The sequence below is a fragment of the Phacochoerus africanus genome, chromosome 4 (assembly GCF_016906955.1).
Source record: "Phacochoerus africanus isolate WHEZ1 chromosome 4, ROS_Pafr_v1, whole genome shotgun sequence".
NCBI lineage: Eukaryota > Metazoa > Chordata > Mammalia > Artiodactyla > Suidae > Phacochoerus > Phacochoerus africanus.
The window spans coordinates 65784058-65793676 of NC_062547.1; the positions used below are offsets into that span (position 1 = coordinate 65784058).

General features: G+C 60.5%; 1 long non-coding RNA gene across 1 annotated transcript; it reads left to right on the plus strand.

The window, feature by feature from the left end:
• Positions 1–2975: 2975 nt before the first annotated feature.
• Positions 2976–9330, plus strand: LOC125125602 (uncharacterized). The gene is made up of 2 exons (XR_007134444.1): positions 2976–3104; positions 8093–9330. It is a non-coding gene; the product is annotated as an uncharacterized LOC125125602 (long non-coding RNA).
• The last annotated feature ends 289 nt before the right edge of the window (positions 9331–9619 follow it).

Genomic DNA, 9619 nt, shown 5'->3' on the forward strand with positions numbered 1-9619 from the left:
TTGCCATGGGGCCCGGCGGGCGCCCGGCCTATGAGCCCTGGTGACCTACAGGGCGACTGGGTCTGTCAGGGTCCCTTAACCTAGCTTCCCCACCCCAGGTCTGTGTGGTGATAAACCTGCTGTACCCACATGTGCATGCTTATCCAGCCTCTACTCGGCCTCAGGCCCTGGGCCAGGACATTGCACATCTCATCTCAGAATCTCGTAATAGCTACACAAGGCACATTTTCAGGTCCATTTTACAGAGAAAGAAACCAAAGCTCAGAGGGGTGTGATCATTTAGCCAAAGACATCCAGCAAGAAGTTGGGGAGCAAAAATTTGAAACTCGGTTCTTCCATGCTGCTCCTTCCCCCCTCCATCGTATTGGTCTCCTTGATGCTTCTCAGATATTCCAGAAATGTCCTGCCTCAGGGCCTTTGCACTGGCCGTTCCCTCTCCACCTGGAACTCCTTCCCCCAGAAGAAGATGTGGCTTGGTTTCTCCTTCATCTCCTATAAGTCTATGTTCAAATGTCACCTCTTCCTCAGGGTAGCCTTTCTTGACCTGGCCCCTACCCTATTACCCCTCATCTCCTTGGCCTCTTTCTATTCTACTCCCACAACATGTACCACTCAACAAGCTCTATACGCTGTATATCTTTATAACTGTATAAGCGTGTATTTCCCCCATTGATGTGGGCCCCATGAGGGCTTTTTTTTTTTTTTTTTTTTTTCTGGCTTGTTCTCTGCTGCATCTCCAGTGTCCAGAACAGCACCTGGCACACAGCAGGCACTCGATGAACATTTGAAGAATGAACAAATGGGTGTGTGTGTGTGTGTGTGTGTGTGTATGCCCTGTGCCACTTGACCACTTGGCCTGGCTTCACCCTGGCCCTGTCTTCTCACCCCTCCCCGCCATTACAAAGAATCAGTTGGCCAGTTTGGAGAGCTCTGATCCCTCTTGGCTGCTGTCCCTGGGTATATTGGCCAGCTCAGGACCAGGGTGTGTGGGGGCAAATTTTGGGGATCCAGATGGAGGGCCAAGAGCACCAGGAGGACCCTCCAGGCTTGGGCTGAGGAATGCTAAGTGAACTGAGGTGGTCCAAGCTACATGCAGGGAAATAGCAGAATGGCTTACAGGGGTGGGCTCAGGGCCCTTGGCGCAGGTATCCCTGGAGGTCAGCTTGGAGGAGGCATTTTCCTCTAAACATACGCCTGATTGGACTAATAACAAGAGGAGGGTGATTCCGGATAGGAGACTTTGTCCTGGGATATGAAGGGGTCTTCTAGAGGGGTGATGCGGAAGGGGTGTCCCATTGTAATTTGGTCACTTTATACTTCTGGAATGATGTGTGTGTATGTCGACATAGGAAGACCCTGGACTCTGGGAACTTCATTCCCCTGTTTGTAGCTGCTCAGAAGGACTTGTGGCGAGTGCCCCACCCCCTCTGAGCCCCGCCCTGAGTCGGGGAATTCTGTGCCACCCCAAATCTTCCCCTGGGGCCCCACAGGCAGCTCTGCCCCCTCCTGCCCCAACCTGCCAGATCCTGCTGCCTGGGCCAGCCTACCCCTTGGGCCCCACAGAGAAGAAAGACCCAAGTGCCCCCAGGGCTGGGCCCCATGGGATAGTAGCTAGGTGTGGCTTCCGCCCCCTTCCAATCCCACTAAGATCCAAAGTGGGGGCCTATTGAGCTGAACTGAGGAAACGGGGGACTCTGGAGGAATTCTGGAGTGCCCGGTGACCTGGAGACATCTAAGCAGCCCTCCAGTCTTCTACCTGGGCCTGCTGTGAGTACCCCCTCCCCCCAGCCTTACTCTTACTGCCTGAGAGGTGGATGGTGAAGAAAGTGACCCCCTGTCCCAATTATAGGACTTCAGAAATGTTGGGGGTGGGTGGGAAAAAAACTATACCCCCAAGCAATGCCCACACAGGTAGAGAAATTGTCCTTAGGCTGCAGAACCTTGCTGTGGCCTAATGGTGGTGGTGGTAGTGGTCTGGGGGCCACTGGCCCTGGTCCCATCTTGGAGAGGGCAAAGTGGCATCCGGGCATGCCCAAGGAGGCTGGCTTGGCGGCAGAGGGCACCCCGCCCCTCCTTTGCTGAGTTTTGTTCCCGGCCCCCCACCTGGGCACAGGGCCAGGCCCCAAGGCAGGGCCCCGTCCTGGGGAACAATGCAGCCGTGTTCCTCCCGGTGGAGGGGAGGTCGGCAGAGGATGAGGTGGGACAGACACGCATGCAGGGAAGGAGGGAGGGATCCAGGGAGGGCCTCTCTCCCAGGGATACGCCAGGAGCTGGGGAGTTTCCCAGAGGCCCTGGGTGGGTGGGGGATGGGGATGCCGGGAAGCCCGTGGCGGGAGGGGACCTAGACGCAGAGAGCCCCCCTGGACTGGGGTCAGAAAGTCTTCAACGGCAGCAGGAGTGGGCTGGGTGGGATAAAAGGAGGGACTTCCCAAGGCTAAAGAATGCACGGCGGAACTGGAGAGTGGGGATTCGTGTTCGGCCGCATCCCAGAGGACCCAGGCCCATGCCCTCCCAGGGAAGGGAGGGGTCCGCAGTGACAGTGTGGCATCTTTCCCCCTCCCTCTCCCCTCCCCTTGTCCACGGTCTCCTGGGTTTCTCTTACCACTCAGGGGCAGGACTTAGGCCGGGAGGGGTTTCGTGGATGAGATGGGGATTAGGACCCCTGCTCCCGTCCTATCCCGCCGGGAAGAGCCTTGGCTTAAAAACTGGGTCAGGACCCCGAGTCCAGGACCCAAAGAGGGAAGCTGGGCTGAGACTGGGGCCCAGGAAGAGTTGGGACAAGGGAGGAGAAAGTTGGGGCTGAATTGGGGACGGATCTGAGTTGGGGGACCAGAGTGAAAAAGTGGGGGCGGACCGGCTCCGGGGGCACATGACGGCGGCGCCCGCCCCGCCCCGCGCCCGCCCCCTGCCCGGCCCGGGGGGAGGAGACGGGGGAGGTTTTAAAAGCGATTCGGCCCCGCGGCGGGCCGGTCAGTGAGTGGGATGGAGTGCGGCCGGCGACCGACCCCGGCCCGTCTCGGGCCCGCCGCCCGCCCGCCTGAGTCTCCGCGGGCCTGGCCGGGGCGGCGGCCGGAGCCCCGAGTGCCGGCTCCCCTCCCCCGCGGGTGAGTCGGGGAGGGAACCGGGAGGGAGGCGGCGGCGGCGGCGCCGTGGCGGCGGCGGCGGCAACTTTTCCGCGCTCGACTCGTGAGAGGAGTGGGGGTGCGCCCGGCGGGTCCCCCGGTCCTCGACCAGGGGGAGGGTGCCGCCCGCCCGCGCCCCACCGCTGGGGGTTGAGGGGACAGCAGGGGTCGGTGCATCTGGCGGTGGTGGCGGCTGAGTCCCGGGGCGCCCCCTACGGAGCGGGGGAAGGGCGGCCCACCTCTACCCCGTCCCCAGGGCCCCGCCGCGGTCCCCCCTCAACCACTCCTCCCTGGGAGACTCAAGGGAGCGTGGTGGGGAGGGCGGGTCTCAACGCGATCGCGATCCTGGCAGGTTAAGGTGGGCCGGAATTGGCCGCAGGGTGGGAGGGTGTGTGCCCGCCTTGGGGTTGGGGTGGGGGTAAGGATATGCGATGCCCTGGCTCCTGGGGGTAACTGTCTGGGCTTTGAGGTCGGGGGTCTCCCAGAGTTCTGTGGATGGGGGCCAGGGACAGTGGTTCCAGTTCTTGACAAGTCAGCTAGTGAGTGAGGGAAAGGCCTTTCACAGAGGAGAGGGGTGGGGGCCCAGTGGTACAGTCTGGGCTTTGGAAAACTTGGGGGACCCCTCTCCTCCCTTCTCGCTCCTTCTGGCCCAGTTGAGAAGGGTTCAATTCACATAGGAAGGGGGCCAGGTGTAAGAGATTCCTAAAGGGCTGACTCCCCAGCCCTGTCGGTAGTTTGGGGTCCCTGTGCCCTTGGGCTGCAAGAGGAGGGTGAAAGGGCCCAGACTGAACCCGCACCCCAACATCTTAGCCCCAGACTACCCTCTGACCTTAGCATTGGACCTGACTGCTACCAAAAGCCCCCAGCCTTACACTGACTTTCCTAGGCAACCCAGCCAGGCCCGGACCCAGGGGCCTCCTGAATGCCTCGGAGGTGCACTTGATTCCCTGTCACCTGTCCCCTCTGCCCTGGCCTCAACCATCTGTCTGCTCGTGACAGGTCGTGCTTGAGGGAGAGGCTGGGATGTGTGGGACCCTTGGCATTGAGGGGTGTCCTCTGGCAGCCCTGCCCATGCCAGCTCGAGCTGGAGGGCAGTACCCAACAGGTGCCCGGGCTTAGAGGCGAGGTGACGTGGGACACACCCTGTCCGCTCACCCACGCACCCTGCCCGGGCTGGCCCGTGTGCATGTGTTCACACGCCGCCGTCCTGGGAAGGTGCAGGCCCTAGGGCCTGGTGCCAGCTCTGTCCTAGAGCCCAGTGGGCACCCACAGTCCTCCGTCCTTGCGAGATGTCCTCTGGGAGTTCCCTCAAGACCCCAATGAGCAAGCCTCATCTGTGGGCCTGGAGAGGGCTCTAAAATAGCTGCTGGCCTGGCTCAGGGCTGGCACGCGGAACACATGCGTGACAGGGCGTGTCTTGGGGGGGTCGGGCCTGTCTGTGCTGGCCCGGCCCCGAGCTTCTGAGGACCCTTGCTCACTGGAAAGAAAAGGCAGACAGAGGCAGATGCTCCAGGGGTCCTCCCAGGGACCCCTGACCCAACCGCTGCCCTTTGCAAGTAGAGGCCAGATGTTCTGTATAGGCCGCCGCTGGCCCCATGGGTACAATGGGATGACCTGCTTTCCATGGGCCCAGGTGATACTTTGATAAATGTAAGGCATTTTTCAGAGTTTGCCCTTCACCTAGGGAGGCTGGGTGGTGGCGTCTGTTCGAAGTGAAGAACGCAGCCAGGAACCCTGGGCGGTCTGAAGAAAACTTCTTCCGGCTCCTCTCTGAGCTGGCTGGCTGGCCTTTTCCCACTTTGGATGCACTATACGCCAGGATCAGGCCCGACTTTTCCTTAGACTTCCTGCATGACCTTCAGTCTGGCTCTGAATCCTCTGGGCCTCAGTGTCTCCATCTGTGTATGGGAAGCATTGGGCAGGCGAGCCAAGAGGTGTGCACTTCCCTTCCCTGTCCCAGGCCCTGGGCTTCAGATCCTTTTGCAGACACTCTGGCCACCTTTTCACCATCGAGTGTCCTGGGTGAACGTGGAGGTGTGTCCGGGGCAGGCTGGTCCTCTGGGAAGGACGTACTCAGAGCCCATTGGGTGTGGGTGTGAGAATCCTTGGGCAGAGAAGGACGCCGCCATGCTGGGCACGGATGAGTCATGCTCCAGCGGTGCCTTGCCCCAGGGTGCTGGAGCTGGCGCCACCCTGGGTGTGGTCACTGAGCTGTGGCCCTGGGCAGAGCAGGCCTGGGTGGTCTGGGATGGGGTCCCGGGTGGTGAGGGGCCAGGGAAGTGACTTCTGAGACACTCAGCTCTCCAGCCTTCTCCCGGCCTTGGGCATCACCATCCAGAACCAGGGTCACACGCACCCCTGAGAATGCCTTGGGGAGCCCAGCGTGAACTTCAGGTTTGGGAATTGCCAGGGTGCCGAAGAAGGAGGACAGGGCCTTGAAGCCAGCGACTGCCCTTGAGGCTAGTGGCCCCCAAAAGGCAGGCTGGGAGGGCCAGGACATGGACCTATCTGAGGATAAGGCCAAGGTGGACGTGGCGGTAGAGGGTACCCCTCAGGACTCACAGTGGGAATGTCAGGGGGTCCCCTGGGAATTTTGTGACTGGTCTGAAGGGGCTCAAAGTTGAAGGCAGGGGTTGGAGTGCGCTGTGGTGTGGCTGGGCACAATGGGGGCTGGGATGTGACTTGCATGGTTCCCCTATTTATAACAAGTGATTCAGTCCTCACTTACTCACCCCTTCCTGAGCCTGCTCCCCTCCCCCCCAGCCCTGGGTGGGCAGCCGGGCCCATCCATTTGCCAGTGCCCTGTCTTCCTCCACCCTGGTGCCAACCTCTGAGGGCTGCCCATCGGGCTGGTTGTTCCAGTGGCAGTGTTGGGATTGGAGTGAGGGGTGGGAGGCCTGGTGGTCAGGAGGCACTTGGCTGGGCAGTCCAGGTTAGAGGCTGGCTCAGGGCCCGGCCTAAGGGAGCCTCTGCGGAGAGTCTGGGCCCATTAGGCAAAGCGTTAGTGACAGGCTGGGAGGGCGGGCAGCAGCAGCGGGCAGGGCGGGGCCTGCAGCCCTTGGTATTTTCCGATCCCAGCTGCTCTGAGAGGGTGGAAAGTATTTGGGGACCAGGCTTGGGGGCGGTGGTGGTGGTGGCGCCCCCAGCGGAAGCTGCCCCTGATTCATTCTTGGAGCATGGGGTGGGGGGGGTAGCATTACCGACCTGAGTGTGTCTCACGAGTCCACGCCCTGTCTGCAGAACATACTCAGACACACACACATCCATCTATCCATGCATCCATCGGTGTGGCCTGAGTCCCGCTGTGATCCCCTGGCCCAGGGGCCTGCCCTCCCACCCCACACCTCTAGCTGCCGGGAGCTTGGCTCTCCCTGGACACCATCTCCCCTGAGCCGAAGAGGCATACCGATGCTAACAGGGGCCCCCGCTCCTGGGCACCTGCATAGCCATGCCCCCTCCACTTGAGACCCAAGCCTTTTGCGCCTGCGGGGATGGGGAGTGGCCTTGGCCCCAGCCCGGGGCTCTGTGCAGGGGAAACCCCACAGGAAACGGGCCTGGCCAAATGGCCGCCCTTCCCGTTCTCGTCCCTGGGACATGAATGTGCTGTCTCACTTCCGGAGGCGGCCCAGGGAGGCCGGCCGCCCTGCGGGGCCTTGTCTTCTCCCGGTCGGTGCCCCCAGACCTTGAGGGGACAGGGCTGGGCTGGTTGTGCGATCATAAAGTGGGTGGCCTGTGCGTGTGCGTGTGTGTGGAGGGGGGCGCACAGAGCAGGACACCTCACTCCACCTGTCTCCCAGTGGTGGGCACTGCCCACGAGATTGGGGTCCTGTCCTTGTGCGGAATTCTCAATGCCATCATCCTTCCTGTTTCTGCCCGTCCAACGATGACAGATCAGCCCCGTCCTAAATCCTTACCAGGCATCATCCCTGCTTTGCTGATGGGGAAACGGAGGCCCAGAGAGGTTGAATAACTTGCCCAGAGTCACCCAGCTGGGAAGCTGCAGAGCCAGCGTTCAAATGTGGCTGGACTGGCTCTGGAGTTGGGGTCTTCTAGCCACTAGGCTCTCATCATATGGGTGGTCTCTGGTTACTGAACCCAGGGCCAGCTTCATGGGCTTGTGACCTGTGCCATTCACAGGGTCTCCCCTTCTTTCTCATTCAGAAGGACCTGGAGCTTGGTCGATGCTCTGCTGTCACTGTCTCAAAATTCTTAATTTATGAACAGAGGGCACAGAGTTTTCATTCCACACTGAGCCGCACAATTTCTCTACGTGGTCCGGGTGCCAGGCACTTGCTAGGTGATGCTCTTGGGGAAACCTATACATGGTAGAGACTCTTGGTTCCATTTTGCAGATGGGGAAACTGAGGCTTAAAGGGCATTTGGGAAGCTGCCAAGCTGGGATCTGCACCTTGAGTCTGGGTCTGGGGCTCAGGGGGCGTTCGTGCCTGGGATTGCTTGCTGCCGGCATCCGCTCTGGTGGGTGAGGCGCGCGCTGAGGCCTGGCCTCAGTGGAGACGGAGCCACGGGGGGCGGGGAGGGGGGAGGCCCTGGTGGTTTCCTCCTGCCCTTCAGGCTTCTAGGAAGTGGCGCCAGCTGGGGTGAGATCACTTCCTCACCCGCCTGCCCGCCACCCCCTCGGCTTCCTCTCCCCATGGCCCCATTTAGCCTGCCCAGGGCTCAGTGGTGGTGGGGAAGGGAGGTGAAAAGAGGTGGGGGGGTCCCTGGCTTTGGGAGTTCCTGCAGCCTCGCTGACTGAAAGTGGCCCGCTGGGTTTCTCTGCCTCTCTGGGCCTGGGAGGCATGGCTGGGGCTGGAGCTGGGAGCGTCCAGCCTGGTGGTCCAGCTTCTCTCTATAGCAGCTGCTGTGAATGGGCAAAAGAGCTCTCCTGCAAGACCTCAAAGGATGGCAGCAAGTGGGAACCTGGAGGGCAGATGTCTTTAAATCTCATTACCTCCTTTTGTCTCTCCTAGGTGCCAGCTGCTGGCTCAGTGCCCCCCGACCCCTGTGCCATGGTCGGCTGGGGTTCCTGGGGATGGGATTTGCTGCCTGTCACAAATCACATTGCCAGGGATTTCCAACTGACCCTGAGCCCTGCCTCTGGGGCCACCGCTGTCACTGTCACTGTCACTGCTGAGGACACTGACCCGGGGGAAGAGGATGGGGTGGCAGAGAGGCCCCTCTCGCCTGCACCTGGCCTGGGGAGCAGGGCTTAGCTGCTTGTGAGCAGGTCCACAGCAAGTCGTGTTCACAGTGGCTAAGTTCCGCCCCCCGGAGCCCTGCCTCCTCCGGCCCTGCCACCTCTCCCCTCCTGCCTGCCTATCCCACCACTGGGGGGGGGGGCTCCCTGGGCTCTGCCTCCCGTGCCTACTGAGCTGAAACACAGTTGATTTGTGCAGACTGGCTCAGTTCAGCAGGAACAGGAGTCAAGCCCCCTTGGAGTCTGCTGCCCCCGCCTTCCTTGGGTTGGCCAATCACTGCCTGGGGGAAGAGATGAGGACCTGGCCCCAGAGGAGGAACTTGGGGATGGGTGGGGCCTGGGATGGGGTGGGTAGAACCAGCTGTCTGCTGCAGGCTTGGTCCTCCTCCAATTCTGAACTTGCTGACCCCCACACAGTCCCACCTCAGGCTGGACTATGTTCCTAGGGAGGATGGGCAGGTGGGTGGATGGGTGGGTGCTCCTTCCATGAAAAAAGGAAGCTGGCTGTGTCTTGTCTGGCTGACCCTTGGCCCCTCCTCTCCCAAGCCTGGTGGGGGCATTGCTTGCCTGCACTTTCCCAGAAGCCAGTTACCCAAGAGGAAGCTGCCTTGGGCCCCCAGACCGTTAAATGTCATCTCTGGGCTTCCGGAACCAGGCTGGCCTGACCTGAATGTGACTGGCCCCTTCTCCTTGGGCCCTGAAGCTTCCTAACTTGGGGGGAGGAGCCATGACACCCTCTTGGCACTTGGGGCAGGGAGCAAGGTCCTTGTGAGCCTAGAAAGGACTCAAGCAGGCCTTGGTGGTCCCAAGGCATGGAAGAATTGACTATCATCAGATGGAATGGGGCTCTTTTGGGAGGTGAGACGGGGAGGTAAGGTGAAGCCCCCTAGGCTGTCAGTGTTGATTCAGTGTACCCCTTCCCCACCACGGATAGCAATCTGGGGCAGAGTGTATGCTGTGTTGAGCCTGTTGTCCGATTAAATAAAAGCTGCCCCCTGCCTCATTCCTAAAGATCTGGTGGTTTGTGATTTATTCCCGCCTCTATCCCTGGAGTTCTGGCTTTTTGGGTGGGGAGGATTTTTTAGCCTGAATTTATTATCCTGGCATCCTGGTGACCCTGAGAGAAATACTGACCTTTTGGACAAAACTGAGACCAGAGGGTCTTGAGCTAGTGACATTTGGGGATGACCAAGACATAAGGGATATTTCGGGCTGGGGGTAAATTGCTGGTGTCTGGTATCAGAATGCTGGTGGGGAACTTGGACTTGAGGTGTTGTGGGCCCAAGGGTGACATTTGGCT